Source organism: Microtus ochrogaster, chromosome 4 (assembly GCF_000317375.1).
Source record: "Microtus ochrogaster isolate Prairie Vole_2 chromosome 4, MicOch1.0, whole genome shotgun sequence".
Taxonomy (NCBI): domain Eukaryota; kingdom Metazoa; phylum Chordata; class Mammalia; order Rodentia; family Cricetidae; genus Microtus; species Microtus ochrogaster.
Window position 1 is genome coordinate 81,428,383 of NC_022011.1, and position 15,047 is coordinate 81,443,429.

Sequence of the window (15,047 nt, forward strand, 5' to 3'; positions counted from 1 at the left end):
CCAGGCTGGTCTCGAACTCACAGAGATCCGCCTGCCTCTGCCTCCCGAGTGCTGGGATTAAAGGCGTGTGCCACCACCGCCCAGCGACTCTGAAGGTTTATCAGCCGGCAGATGCAACCGTCAACTTGTTTGGGTTGAGAAATGCCTAAGACATTGGCAAAACGCAGCTGTGGGTGTGTCTACCAGGGTGCTCCAGAGATGATTGGCATGGAGGCTAGCAAATGAGGGAAGGCCTGTTGTGACTATGGGTGGGGGCAGGCACTAGTCTAGTGCAGGGCCTCAGTAGAACAAGAGGGTGAAGGGAGTTAGCCCACCGGAGCCGCTCACTCCTCCCTCCCCGTTTTCTGGTTGCCGAGCTCAGGTTGACACCGAGGACTCCCGAACTCTCTAATGTGGAGCTATTTTGTTTTTACTTCGGCACAGAGGCTGCACCTTAATCTACTGCTCTTCCAGGCAGCAGTTGGGACCCCGCAGTTACCAGCCAGCTTCTCTGGCAGGGATTCTGTTCCCACAGGCACCGCCTCTGTCACTGCTGCTAAGGGTAGCATTAACTAAATCTTTATCATTCTATTTATAAATAAAGCTCAAGACTCAAAGGCTGGGGTGAAAACCTGCTAGCTCAGAGAGGTTGAGTAGCAACTAGCTCACCTTCTGTCCTTGTTAGTGTCTGCTCCAAAATCCCGTCCTTCCGCTCTGCCAAAACAAAAACTCTCAAAATCCCTCCCTACTACTTCCGGTATGTCTCTGTCTCTCCTGGTTGCCTTCTGATGCTCTTTGATAACTTTCTATCAACTAGTGGCTAACTCAGTCTCCTGACCCAAGGTCAATTTTATTTAATGAATGCAAATGCCAACTCGGGGTTCACAGTGTGATCGAATGTCCCCCAACAGAGCTATCCTGCCTATGGGCTTCTCAGAGAAGACAAGACACCTTGGTCATCGTTGATGCTTCATTTAGTGCCTTTAGGGACAGCTCAGGTGACAGACTGCTTTCACCATCCCTTGCAACTTGGAATATATGCTATGAGCTTTTAACTGAGTAAACTGGGAACAGGGAGAATCAAATTAAAGTCAATTAATTGCCTCCTTGAAGATTAGATTTGCTTAGAGTCACATACTATAAATAGGGTGTTTTCGCATTGTGTTTTGTAAACTGTGCAATGACTGAACTGTCCCCCTTTTTTCTCCCAGGACTAGGGATTGAACCTAGGATGTTATACACGTTAGTCACGTGCTCTACCCTTCAGGTGGGTCTCCAGCCCTCTTTTTACTTTGATATGAGATCTCACTAAGTCATCAGGATGGATCCGAACTCATTTTGGTAGCTCAGAAGGGCCTTGTGATCCTCTTGTCTTAACCCTACAAATATCTGGGATTATTGGCCTGTACCTCCAGGGTTAGCTGACTAAATTTATGTTAACTAATGCAACAAGCAGTTTAAGCTGTGTGACCCCAGGCAATTTACCTAACCTCTTTGTATCTCAGTTTCCTATTCTTATAAACCAAGAACTGTATATTCAGAATATTTTCATGTCTGAATTTTATAATGCTGTTGGGTAACTAATGCCTGAGTAAAATTTCAGAGAAAAAGGTTTCTTTATAAGGTTATTGTGGCTATAATTGTGCTTTTACTTTTGAATAGAAGGTTTTAGTTGGAAGGCAGTGGTGGAATGGTCATGTGCCGAGGTTTGATGGAGCGGGGTTACCAAGTGGTAGACCTAGGCTTAGGCTTTATTGCTTGGTGACCACAAAACCTCACGGGCTGTATTCTCTCCTCCGTCAAGCTGCCTTGGCTACAGTTTGTTCTCTATGGTCATGTTTCTGCTTCTCTATGACAGAGATACTATCAGCTTCTCAAAGTGGTGTGAGCAGTGAACTCAATAGACAGTCTAGACAGAAGCTGTGCACAGACTGCCCAGCTTGCTGATCAGGGTTAGTTGCTTTCCACATGGCTGTAGCAGAATACCTGACTAAAACAACTGAAGGGAGGAAGGATTTACTTGGCTCACAGTTCGGAGGAGCATGGCAATAGGAGCATGGGGCAGCTGGTCACATCGCTTCTTGCAGTTGGGAAGCAATGGTGGGTGCTGGTATTCATCTCCACTTCTCCTTTTGATGCAGTCCAGGACCCTCACCCATGGAATGGGTGCCACCCACATTTAGGGTAGGTCTTCCCACTTAGCCCAGTCCAGAAGCCTCACAGACACAGCCAGAAGTGTGTCTGCTAGGTAACTCCAGAGCCTATCAAGTCAACAATGGATAGTAACCATCATATGGCACAAACCTGTGTCCTTCAACTCCTGAAATTGTATGCTGTGGTTCGACAAACCCAGAAACCCTTCGAGGGGAGTGACTGTGCTCCCTGACAGAGCTCTCTGACCCTCTCTCCCCACAGCCTTTAGTATCTAAGGAACTGTTTGGGGCTGGCTTGCAGGCCCCGCCACTGATGTTATGCTATTCCTTTCCTACTCTGCTAATGAATGACTTCTGTTGCTTTTGTGGGGAGAGGGAGGCACATGGCTCGCAGGGCACAGAGAAAAGTTTGGGTTTAAGGACAGAGAGCTGTCTGATATGAGCTTTCTTTTGGCAAAACCTGTGTTTCCATTCAAGCACCGTGTTGGTTCAGAAATAAGAAATTCTAGTGAATTAAATATAAGTAAGCACATTGCTCCATTGTCCCTGAATGTGGTCTGCTTTTAAAATAAGACTTGATGTTCACTGTGTTGGCACACACTTTTATTTAATCCTGGCACTTGGGAGGCAGAGGCAGGTGGATCTCTGTGAATTCGAGTCCAGCCTGGTCTACAGAGTGAGTTTTAGGACAGCTAGGATTCTCTGTAGAGAGACTCTGTCTCAGAAGCCAAATAAATAAAAGTAAAATGAGATTTAAATATTCAGTATTGCAAATGAATGTATGACCTAAATCGCCCTTCCTGCTTTTCTCCCCAGCCTAAAATTCCACGGTTCTTACTCATGTTAATTGGAGATTTAATCTGAAACACCAAGAGAGCAAATGATTTCTCTGCACTGGTGAGTGTCTTCTACAAAGCCTGTCACAGAGCCGGGACTGATCCCTGGCCTCTTCTCCTAATGAGCATCCCGTATGTCTCTAAAAATAGATCATTATTGAATGCTTTCTCTCTGACTCTGATTGGACAACAGCGCAAGTCTCAACTCCTCTTCCTACCCTCTCGTCTGGTTTTAAAAAGGTCTCTGACATCCAGGATGTGGTCAAATCTACTGTGTTCAGAGTTCAGAGCCCTGCACACAATTTTCCAACATAAGATGAGCTAGAAATACCTCCTTCAGACAAAACATGGAAATCCTACGAACCGGTGTGAATTCCCTCTGAGTTTCCCACTTTCCACTCAGGAAGCGCACTTTGCACCTGGGGTCTCTCCTGAACCAGCTACTGGGACTGGTGCTGAACCATCACCATGGCAACGTACTCCCTCCCCTCCCCCAGGTCCACAGGACTTTGGTCAGCCAACCTCTGGTTTGCCTTTGTTGCACGTAAGTGACCGAGAGGGCCCAGAGGCCCGTGACCCTGCTCATCCCGGCTTTGTTTTGCCCGGAGTCTTTTGTGGAAAGAGGAAACCCAGCTTTTGAATGCTTGCTCCATGCTGTGCTGGCAGGGCAGGCTGCAAAATAAACCACCACTCCTTTCTCTTGAAGCAGCTGGAATGGAGCACTTTTAATGGCAGGGGAGTCTAGCCAACACAGGCCTGGGATGAGACAGGATCATCATTTTTGAATCCTGGTTCTGGGAGACAGAGCTTCTTGTCCGCTTTCATATGTGTTGAGTTGCCGTTCCTGGCAGCCGGCTGCTGGGTTGGAAGCGTGCCCGCGGTACACATCCTGCGCTCAGGGCATGCTGCCTGCATGGTCTGGCAAAGCCAGCATCTTTCCAAACCTCATGCACACAAGGCTGACCTGTCATCCAGTCTGCAAAAGTCACGAGAGGAGGTTTCATTTAATAACGTGAATTAAAATAGATCCCCGGCGCGAGTGTATTTATCAGCCCTTGGCTGCTAATGGTATGGTACCACAGACAGAGTAAGTTCTAACAATAAGAGGTTTGTTTGGGCTCCTGTTGTGGAAGGGCAAGGTGGACAGCGTCCATGTGGTGAAGACCTGCTTGTTGAAGGGTACTGATGGTGGAATAGGGCATTATGTCTGAAGAGATGGAGAGGGAGAGAGAGAGAGAGAGGGAGAGGGAGAGAGAGAGAGAGAGAGAGAGAGAGAGAGAGAGAGAGAGAGGAGAGAGAGAGAGAATATATATAACTAACTATCTTCTCGCCCTTTTCACTCTTCTCTTTGGTTTGGATTGGTATTTTGAGACAGGGTTTCTCTGTGTAGCTTTGGCTGTCCTAGAACTTACTTTGTAGACCAGGCTGGCCTCGAACTCCCAGAGATCCACCTGCCTCTGCCTCTGGGAATAGAGGCGTGCACCACCACCTTTCTCTCTCCTTATAAAGCTGCCAGGATTCAGTCGTGGAGGCATCTCCTCTACTCCCTTTACTCCTAACTGTGTACCAGAGGCCCTCATCTCTAAATACTGCAGACTGTTACCATCCTCTCCTGGGGCTCAAACCCAGGGCCTCACCCACGCTAGGCAAGTGCTCCATGGCTGAGATGCTCCCCAGCCCCCTTCCTCTTCATTCCTCACCTTAGGGACAGAAGTATAACACATGGATCCCTGGAGGACACGCACAGACTTCGTCTCAATCACAGACACAAGTACCAAGTTTGTCTTCATTGAGGAAGATTTAGCATGGGCTCCATTAGGAAGATTTACCAAGGGCTCCAAAGAGAGCATGTGGTAGCTCATTAAATTCTCACAGCAAACCTATGAGGTAACCACTGATTTTGGGGAGTCGAGCCAGGCAATGATGGTGGTGGTGACTGTTGACACCGACAGTAGCAAGAGTCTTCGGAGAAGTTACTAGATCTTTATGCCTCCCTCAGTGTTTAATAACATCTATGGGGCATGACAAGAACGTTTATAACCTCCGTGTGATGGATGAGCATTCTAAGGTGCTAAAAATAGCTTGCCTAATGTCACAAAAGAACTCTTAGAAGGGGCTTGAGAGATAGCTCATTGATTAGGCATATGCATTGCTCAGTCAGAGGATCCAAGTTCAATTCCAAGCACCTGTAACAGGCAGAACACAACCCCCTGTAACTGTAGTTGTAGGAGATCTGTGGCCTCCTGCTTCCATTGGCTCCTGCACTCACATCCAGATACCAATACACTGACACAGACACACAGACACAGACACTTCTGTGAATTGGGGTCTACCCGTAGCCAGGCCCTCTCAGTGGCATTACATTGTTTTGCATCCTGGACAGGTTGGTTTGTGCATCACCTGGCAACTAGTCACCTCTTTCTGTTTTTTTTTGTTTTGTTTTGTTTTGTTTTTGTTTTTTTTTAAGTGAAGTGTAAAAGCAGAGCATGTCAATAGACCTTGGCAGTCACCAGAAGTTACTGGAAGTTACTAGAAGGGTCTTGAGAATCAGAATCTGCAGCATTAACAAGGTCCTCAGGCACATCACCGGCTTGCAAAGCTCTGATGCTGGCCTCCGGAGCTGTAGGCTTTCCCATGGGCAATTGTGAATCCAAGCAAGTAGCCCCTGTGTCTACTTATGATGACTTACACGGCTTGCTTTGGAAGAACGGAATCCCGGCACGTAGGAGACAGAAGCAGGCAGATGTCTGTGAGTTTGAGGCCAGCATGTTCTAGAAAGTGAGTTCTAGGACAGCCAGGGCTGCATAGTGAGACTCTGTCTCAAAGTGGAGGAGAGACAGAAGGAGGAGGAAGAGGAAGAAACTGAATCTGGGGAAAGAAAGCAAGTGACAACCAGATATGGAAATGAATAATTTTAGTTTGTGGCAGTCTTGGAGTCCTTATTTCTCTGGTGCCTCATGCAGATATCAACTGCCTGCCAATCAGTTCACTGACTGATAGATTAGCAGAGGGAGCCAAGCAAGAACAGATAAGAATCCTCACGCCTAGCTTCCCTTTTAAGGATTCCCTGGAAAAATGACCCAACTCGGTGCACTTAAGTCTCCAAGTGGCCTTTGCAAGCCAGATAGGCTTGGCATTTCGGGTTCGTGTAATTGGCTAGTTTTGCTAAGAGGCTGCCAAAAGCACCATCGTCTAAACAATGATTTCAGCTTGAGGATGCAGTCCAGGTTTAAAAGCCACTTTAGATAGTTAAAAGCTCAGGAACAGAGAGGTTGTGCTTACAATCTCTTTATTGTCGGATTCTCTAGGAGTTCAGACACCTGGAAGGACAGCAGAGCTATTGATTTCTATGATGCCAGTCTTACACTGTGGAACAGAAAAAGAATTTCATTTGGCATTTAAAAGATACTCCTGGGCTGGAGAGATGACTCGGCGGTTAATAGCACTGGCTGCTCTTCCAGAGGACCCAAGTTCAATTCCCAATACCTTCATGGCAGCTCACAACTGTCTGACACTCCAGTTCCAGGGGACCCAACACCCTCCCACAGACATACATGCAGGCGAAACACCAATTCACGAAAAATAACATAAAAATAAATAAAAACAGATGCACCCTCCTGCAATAGTTCTTTAGGACCATAGAGAGGCACCAAGAAAGAGGTTTTAGATTCATCAGCTTTGGGCTGTAGAAGGCACAGAATCTGACCATCGGGGTCCATGCCACTTTTCCAGCTCCGGACGGTGGAAATGCCCTATCCTTTTCCAGGGTTGTTCTATGATGGGGGGAATGCACGGGAGGAAGCAGTGGCCCTGTGTGGCATCACACAGAAGGGGCCAGCAGCACCTGAACATGTGGTTTACTTTTTATTTTACAGCAGAGGACCTGAAGAACGAGTGTGAGGGGCTGCCTGCTGCGAGTCCCATTGGTGCTTCTTCCCTGCCCGCCACCCTGGGCGGCCCTGTGCAGGTCAGCAAGTCAGGGTCAATGGCAAGAAGAGAACCGGACCCTAAGCTGTTTCTTGTTCACTGATTTCCCTTTGCTCTCCGGCTCCTGACTGACATTCTGCTCTGGGAGACAGCTGAGAGACAGGACAACCACTGGAAGAGCAGTTTTCCCCGTTATTTTCTTTTTATTAAAATACATTGTTTTTCATACAATGTATTCTGATTATAGTTTCCCTTCCCCAACTCCTCTTAGGTCCTTCCCCTCTGACCTGATCCTTTCTTTCTCTCTCTCATCAGAAAACAAACAGGTGCACACGCCTTTAATCCCAGCACTTGAGAGACAGAGACAGGTGAATCTCTGTGAGTTTGAGGCCAGCCTGGTCTACAGAGTGAGTTCCAAAGCTACAGAGAAACCCTGTCTTGAAAAACAAAAACAAACAAACAAAAACAACTTTAAAAAAACCAAACAGGCATCTAAAATAATAAAATAAAAACTAATTGTAATAGAACAAAACAAACAGATGACAGTCAAAGAAAAAGCACAAGAAACATATATAGACACAGAGATATACACATGTTCACACAGAAATCTTAAAGAAACACAAAACAGGAAACCATAATTTTACACACACACATACACACACACATACACACACACACACACACACACACACACACACACACACACACACACATATATGCAAAAGACCAGTAAGATTTAAAAAAAGAAGAGGTCCTCCAAAAATGACATTGAGTTTGTGTTGGCAAGGACTGCCTGGCATGGGACCTGCCCTTAAGAGTGATTTGTATGCTTAGTGAACTCTGTAGGAGAAAATGGTTTTTTCCTTTGTGAGCAATTACTAATGAGAGACAGCTTCTGGGTTAGGAACAGGAGCTTGTGTGCGCTTCTCCTCCCAGTGCTGGGAACCCATCTGGCTGAGACCCACACGGGTCCCGTGCACGCTGCCACAGTCCCCGCGAGTCCATTTGTGCATCGATCACGTTGATTTAGGAGGCTTTGTTTCCTTGGTCTCCTCCATCCCCACCGACTCTGACACTCTCCGTCTCCTCCAGCAGGGCCTGTCTAAACCAACACGCTCAGAGCTGTTTTTCTCCTGGCGATTTGATGACTCCTCCCATGATCCTCCATGATACCTCTTTCCCATGATTAAGTAATGAGTCCTCACCATATACCCCAGAGATGAAATTAAAGCTTTCACACATGCGCAGTATCTTTTACGTAAGGGTTGCTAACCCTGGCGTTTGTCTGCCATGACAACAAGCATGCTTTTCTGAGACAAGAAAGTGTTCGTTACTATTTCAAAAATCAGGAGCAAAGGGGGAAAAATGCCCTCCAGGACACAGAGGAAAAGTCAGAGTTAGCTAAGCATGGATGGGCTGGCAGGACTCTCACCAGAACACATCTGGACCGCCAAGTACTGAGCCTCTCCCTGCTCTGACGATCATCAAGCTCACAGTCCCGAGTGGGAGGGATTGGGTCTGCCAGGACAAGAGATGGCTGTGGGGGAATGGGCAGCCCTAGAACCTCATCCCGGTGTTCTTCGATGTCTTCACAGTGCCTGGGTCTTGGCCTCCCTATCTTCCACAGCCATTTGTGATTTTGATGAAATGGAGCCAGGAGCCAAACACCGTGTGGTAGAAAGAACCTGCACAATGACTCTCTAAACAGAGGACTTTCAAGAGAAGAGGGCCTGTGGCAGGAGAGGCAGAGGGCTGGGCCTGGCTACTGAGCCTGTGGGATCATAGTTCTGGCAAAACCAGGGCAAAGAACTGTTGGGGGCTGCAGACCCCAAGCCCCTTGACTTTTCTTTGCCTGCCTCAGACCCTTTGCCTCCTGGAGTGAACTGAGCAAAACAACTTGTCTACCTGTGCCTGCAGCTGCTCTGAGCACGGGACCCTGATGGCAGGGGAGTGGGTTCCGGTGAGGCCTGCAGCTGAAAGATCCCGAGAGCTGGGGCGTGGCTATCAGTTAAGGATCCCTATGTAAGCTTCCCTGGAGCACAATAAAGTTGGCGTTCTTGTACCAAGGATGACCACGTCCCCGTCTCTGTCTGTCTGTCTGTGTGCGTGTGTTTTTAAGTCTCCAGCCTAGTTCCAGGCTTGTGTACCGTCCCGTAGGGCAGGCGCTACAAAGAACTGTCTGCTCCCACAGCTAGAGATAGGCTTGGGGTGACTTCTCTCTACTGTGCTGGGCAGCAGATGCACTTTTGTTGACTGGACTGCTCAGATGCCATCTGAGCTGGGGCTGGGGTATCATGGCTGTTATTTCAGGGGCTTCCCAAAGGGGGACACACATGGCCATACTGGGAGCTTCTCCTTAACAGCCAACCCTGCAGGACTGACCTTCATCTTGAGTGGTGGCGGTGACTGGAGCTCACAGACTTTCCACCTAGCTCTGGCTTCTGCCTGACAAGCAGAGGGACACACAGCTCCCCACAGGGCTCTCCGGGCAGAGGTGTCAGAGGGCAAAGCTCCTGCTCAGCCATGAGTTTGAGGACAGGACGGCAAGGAACTTTGCCCCTTGTAGGGGTGTAAGATGGAGTCACCAGCTTCCCACTGAAGCACCAGAGCAAGGCTGGCACACAGACACCTCTGGCAGCACGGTGCCTTCCCCTGGAAGTTGGCTTCCCATAGACATCACACTGGGGAGGGTCTGCCAGTCAGGGACTGTCTCATCTCAGGTCCCTTTCCTCCCCTGATCCCACAGTTGGGCACAGGGCCCCAGAAAGGTTGTGGGGCTCTTTGTGTGGGTGTTTGGGTGTCATGGGGATTGCTTCCTTCCTTCCTTCCTTCCTTCCTTCCTTCCTTCCTTCCTTCCTTCCTTCCTTCCTTCCTTCCTTCCTTCTTTTTTAGGCAAGGTTTCTTTCTATAGCTCTGTCTGTTCTAGAACTCACTCTGTAGACCAGACTGACCTCTGACTCACAGAGATCCACCTGCCTCTGCCTCCTGAGTGCTGGGACTAAAGGCGTGCACCACCACCGCCAGGTGAAATGCCAAACTATCTATACAGACTCTCTAGACTTTAGAGAACTTCTTAGAAAAGGTCGTTGAGGAAGTTAAAAAAAGAGAACAAAACTCTCCAGAGAGCTTCTAAGCTTAGATACTCTCATTTCTAATGTACCTGTGGCTTATGCTGAGGACTTCAGTTCTCGGATTTGTTTATTTTATTGTCTATTTGGGACAGATCTTGCTATATGACTCAGGCTGGTCTGGAACGTACGATCCTTCTTCCTCATCTTTCCCAGCGCTGAGATTACAGGCCTGTGCCATTGTGATTTAGCCAGGCCTTTGGTCAGTGGTGGAGGACGTGGGGGACAGGACTTTTGGAGACAGGGTATCTTTATATAGCTCTAGCTGTCCTGGAAGTCACTCTGTAGACCAGGCTGGCTTTGAACCCAGAGATCTGCCTGCCTCTCTACTTATAGAGACAGAACAGACATCTCTAAAAGAAAGAAGAGAGAGAGAAAGAAAGAAAGAAAGTTAGATAGATTAAGAAAAGCCTTACTTGTTAGGTCCCAAAAGTCTGAGCGCCGCGCCCTCCCCCACCGCCCTCCGCCCCCTGCCAGGCAAACAGCAGGTGAGTTGAACACCTGTTGGAAGGGAATAAAGAGTGAACTCCTCTGCCAGCTGATGGCGGCTGCTGAGGCCTGACTGTGGCCACAGCAGTGGGGACAAGTTGCCAGAAAGCCATCTGATGAGACCAGAAAGAATTCGCAAGACCTGAGATTCAGATCCAAGCTTAGCTGCTGTTAAAGAGGCCTGGTTCCCACAAAGCGGAAGGGCATTTCCTTTCTCCTAAAGTTCAAACCCATATGTGACCTAGTTGTATTCTAGATGGAAAGAGTGGGCAAGGGATCAAGGCAAGGACATGGTTTCCTGCTAAAGGGCATCATGTGTGCATCAGAGGTCCGTATCCCTTAGTTGACCTCCTTAACCAGAGCCTAGACATGCGGCCACATCCACCTGGAAGAGATGATGGGAAATGCCTGGTCTTTATCGTGAGCGGCCGTAGGAGCCACCATATTATTCTAATGAAGCTGGTTTTGGTAGGGCCAGTCTGTAGTGACTGCGCTCAGGAGGCAGAGGCAGGGGGACCGTGACAAGTCCACAGACTTGCATGCATGCAGGCAAAACACCCATTCACACAAAATAATAAAATATTTAAAAATGAAGAATAGGAAACAGGTTCCAGACCAGTCTGGGCTATGAAGCAAGAGCCTTTTCTATGTGGGGTAAACAAGTTAGGAAAGTAGACTAGATATTCACAGGCACCTTGCCGTTCGTACCACGTGCCGACTTTGTATAATGGGGGGCAGATGTGAGTGTCTACCCTGGCTTCGCTGCAGACATCTGGGTCTGGGGACATAAATAGGAAGCATTTCCTCCAGAGTAAGGTCAGGTCGGTACACCAAACCTCAGCGGCCAGGATGGCAGTGTAGTGCCAAAGGGGGCCATCTTCAGATGCAAAGATCAGTGTGCGCTCCAGTTAGTTTGATTGGGTCAGCAAGTCTTCTGCCTGCTTTCCAAGAAGAGACAGCTTGCCCTATCAAACATGTCATTGTCGGATCTCTTCACAGCAATAGCAGCATGAAGGGCTGAAGAGAGACGCCAGAAGCTGTGTGGTGTGTGACTAGACACACCTTTCTTTTTTAGCGGATTGAATCCAGGCCCTTGTGTATCTCGTCAGACACCCTGGCACCAAGCTATACTCCTAGCCGCCGACTATGGAAGGCAGATTTGCTGGGTAGGTCTTTCTCATATTCCATCTGCCTCAGACTCCGAAGCGCTACGCCCCCACACACCTGCCAACACATCCCCTTTTAAGTTACTGACCTTCTGCTGCCCACATTTCCTGGTGAGCCACCATGGCTGGTCTTGGTAGTTTCTCACCAAACTTGCTTCTCCTTTCTAGCAGATGAGTGGCTATTTTCTCATTCCCCTGCAGATGAATGGCAGGCAGGATGGCTAAATACTTTCCAGTGGGCTATGAGCAGTGTGTTCATCCCCAGACCTAACCTGAAGGCTGGCGGTGTCCTGTCAGTTTTCTTTCTTCCTGTACCCAGCTCGCCACGTGGAGCAGCTGAGACTATAGGCCCGAATCACCATGTGTCACCACGCAGCCCAGGCTAGTGACCTACAATTCACCATCCATCCATGTCCGTCCCCTCCCACTCTCTGGACCAGACAGGTGGCTGGGAGTCACCGGGCTCAGCAAAAATGACATTTCTGAAACCCACTTAAAAGGAGAAAAGCCTTATTTGGAGTCAGAGCCTTTCACCTCGTGAGTCTGTTGGTGTTGCCTTTTGGCCAATGGTAGAGGCAGCACACAGTGGGAGTCCTTGTGACAGCCGGGAGGGAAAGCAAAAGACAGAAACGGGCTGAAGCCTCATTCTTATCCCTAAAGACACACCCTGATGGCCTGGCTTCTCTCCCGGGCATCACCTCTTAAAGGTTCCATGGCCCCTTAACAGCCCACAGGCAACGGACCAATCTTTCACTCATAGGGACACATTGCATATTCGAACTTTAGCATGAGGAAAATGCCCATGGCAGTAAGGGAAAGAAGTCAGGCTATAGTGTGGCCTCAGCCCCTCCGTCTCAGCTCTGACCCCACACCCTGCCACTCCACCTCTCCCTCCCTAGCCACTGTGGACTCCCGAATGTTCTTCCACCTGTCCCACGTTCTCGCCCTCCGAGCTGTGTATTTGTCCCTTTGGCTGCGGTAGCTGTTCCTGGACACCGTGGACATGCCTCCCCTTCCTTCAGATCACCCAAACCATTTCCGGCTGTGCCACATCCAAGGAATGGGCCCTGTGCACCACCCACAGTTAGCCACACTTCCGCTCCCCCTATAAGGCCTCTTTTCCTCTGGAGAAGTCACTGCGGGTTGTCACATAACCTTGCCACCCATCTCCCCTAGAGGAGCGCGGCCCTGTGAGAGAATGTGTACGATTTGTTCCTTGTTATATACCCGACACACAGCAGGCCATCAGTGAATATTCGCGAGATGAATGAGTCACGTGAGTGATGACCGTCAACAATATCATGCGATGTCAGTTTTAAACAGTCTTAGGTAAAGCCGGATGTGTGGATGCAGTGAGCACTCATCAACTTGGGAAGTCGAAGCAGAAAGACTTCCAGTTCAGGGCTAGCCTGGGCTACATAATGAGACTGTCGATCGGCCTTAGGTGCGCGGCAGAGAGGAAGTCGGAGGGATCATGACGAGGTGGTGACCAAAATGTCAAGTGTGTCCATTCTCGCATGGGCCAGATGACCGGCAACTTTGATTTTTTCCACTGTACTTTCCGCAGTTTTGAAATGTTATAATGTTATATGTTATAATGAGAAGGACACCGATACCTCTCTATCATTTACAAAAGTTCACTTCCTGCTTTTGCTGGCTAAGTGTCCCGAGCTGTAGACCACATCTATTATTCTAATTATTCTAAAAGTGTTCACTGCTTTTATTGTACACACGGGGGACTCTTCCACAAGGCAAATTTTTATCATCTACGGCCTCCTGGTATTTCCTTCCTCTGCCTCGCTGGCTTCAGAGGCCTGAGTGCTTCAAGGTCGTGGAGTTTCCTTTGGATGTTGTTCGGTTTCCAAAAGCAGCCTTTTGCTCTGTATTTAGCTTTCTAAGCCTAGGGTGCCAGCTTGGGTTTGCCAAGGCTTGCTCTTCTCTCAAACCCAGCCTCTTTTCCTGAAGTTCCTTCCTAGGACCCACAGTACTGGGGACCTGGGGGTGGGGACAACGGATCGCTCTGCACAGTCCCTCAGGCCTCCAAAGCAAAAGGAAAGAGCTGCCCAGGAAAGAGAACACAGGAGCCTGATGCGGAACAGCCAGTCTTAGCCCCCTCCAGGGAGTTCATGGCAGAGGCTGCACAGCTTACCCTGGACAGGAGGCACACATCACAGCAGCCACGTACACCCGCAGGTGCCAGAGCTGGAGAATCTTATCCTTAGAGACGAGAGAGAGGCCTCGGTCTAACACCCAGGTTCCCTTATTCATCTCCATCAGACAAATTATTACCCACAGTTCCACTTGCCACCCCCCTCCCCCTTTATGTTTCAGCAATGACCTAAGCACAGAGTGGTTTGCCTGTCACAGCCAGAAGCAGATCTATGCTGAGCAGAGGGCGTCCAGGCCTGGGTGGGAGGAAGGAAATCATCAAACACACCAGAATAACGCTCATCCCCCGGGGCGCTGAGCACGTTCAAGGTGAACTAAAGAGGTTCAGTTATTATTTATAGAGCCAGTGGGGAGGGCTTGTGGGCTGCTGGGGAGCCTGTGGCGCTCAGGAACGGCGCTGGCTTTGTCTAAGCAAAAGACTACCGACTGATACCGGAGGGTGTGCCCGCCCATCATCCCCCAGAAGAGGCAGTGCCCACCCAATAGGGCTTCTCGGACTGTTCAGCCAAGTGTGTAGTCATCGCTGGCACCTATAAACACGGCTGCCTGAGAAAGAACTTAAAAATGCATCCAGATCAGTCTCCTTGACCATCTTCAAACCTTTGTACGAGCAAATGGGGTTCGTCTTCTGCAGCGTGGATGGTCTAGGCTCGACCTCTGAGGACCTCCTCTATATTGTATATGTATTAGCCATCTTTGCCGTTCTGAGAGAACAGTGTTCTCTGAGATAGGCAGTATGTCTAGACTCCTACTTGCAGACCCAGTACCTGGCACGCCGTATGTGCTCTGCTAGTACGCATGTGCTGATTTTTAAGGCGTGTCTTCAAAATGTCCACACAACAGGGATTCCTTGACACGGTTTCCTTCCGGGCAGGGGTTCTCAACCTGTGGGTCGCGACCCCTGGAAAACACACATTTCTGATGGTCTCAGGAACCCCCGACCATACATTTGTTTCTGTTGCTGCTTCATAACTGTAATTTTGCTGCTGAGCAGTGTTCCTAAGACCGTTGGAAATACATGTTTTCAGAGCATCATGACCTGCAGGTTGAGCACCATCGGTTTGGGGTCACGTTCACGAGTTTACCTCTTGGGAAGTGCCACGGGTCTAACATTCACAGCCCTTTTCGCTTTATTGTCATGCATCATTATGTTCATTGATCACAACCAAGAATGCACCAGCAAGAGGGGATACCTATTCT